Genomic DNA, 991 nt, shown 5'->3' with positions numbered 1-991 from the left:
TCTGCTATAATGCAACATTCTATCAAGATATAATTCTATCAAAGGAAATGAGACTGACAAGTAGCAATGCTATGCTAACAAATTATTAAACTACAAATAACTTGTGGCAGTAATAGAAGGGCTGTATAAGCAGTTTTGACTTCAACCCATGACTGACATAGATAATCTGCCAAGAAGGTGCTGCAAGTGAAGATGAGTATTACAAATACAGAAAATCAATGAAAGAAAGATTTAGACAAACATTGAGTCTCAAAGCATTTAAGTCATATATGCAATTAAGAAAGGTGCTGAAGGACGATATTAAGGATGGAGTTCAACTTTTTTAAGGGTGCTAAGAATGAAGCAATACCTTACTGACAGCTATACAGAAATTGTTTTGCCTTGTGGTATCTAAACATAATGTAATAAAACAAGATACTGTTAAGCAGTTTGTTCTAGCTGGTGTCACATGACTAGGGATTTTCTGTTCTATTTTGCATGTGTGTCTGACAATACTGCCTGTTGTTATCAATAAATTAGATAAAATTACTATGAAAATACCAACAAAGCAAAGGCTGTCTTTTGGGATTATACTTTTGTTTCATCTCATATGCATCAATATCCCACTAAGACCTCCTTATTTCATGAAGACATGTACAAAATAATGACATCTTTGTGATATTTTGAGAGTAAATTTCTGCAAATAAAAATGGACTAAATCATGAAATTGTTGGCATGGCATGAGATAGTCATTTATGGTTTAGCATGATTGTCATCCATAGCTAAAATTCCAAGAACTTTTCTCCTACAGGTAGCAAAATGGTTACAAGTCCATCACTGTAATTACAAAACAACCTCTGTTCTGCTTACAAGTTCTCTACCAAATGTGTACAATCAGTGAATCCAAGACTGGACATTTTGTATAATATTCCATACTAAAGAATACTGATAATAATGACACTACCTCGAATCAACAATAAAAATTAATAATGTTCATTACTCCTATTTGGAT

At 32.6% G+C, this 991-nt stretch overlaps 1 protein-coding gene across 1 annotated transcript in view; it reads right to left on the bottom strand.

The window, feature by feature from the left end:
- LOC119587919 (medium-chain specific acyl-CoA dehydrogenase, mitochondrial-like) overlaps window positions 1-991 on the bottom strand; it is a gene marked incomplete at its 5' end in the record, with an annotated part of 11694 nt that overhangs the window by 10497 nt on the left and 206 nt on the right.

Source organism: Penaeus monodon, chromosome 23, assembly GCF_015228065.2.
Source record: "Penaeus monodon isolate SGIC_2016 chromosome 23, NSTDA_Pmon_1, whole genome shotgun sequence".
Taxonomy (NCBI): domain Eukaryota; kingdom Metazoa; phylum Arthropoda; class Malacostraca; order Decapoda; family Penaeidae; genus Penaeus; species Penaeus monodon.
Note: the sequence above shows the minus strand (reverse complement) of the source record. Positions and strands in the feature narration are given on the sequence as shown.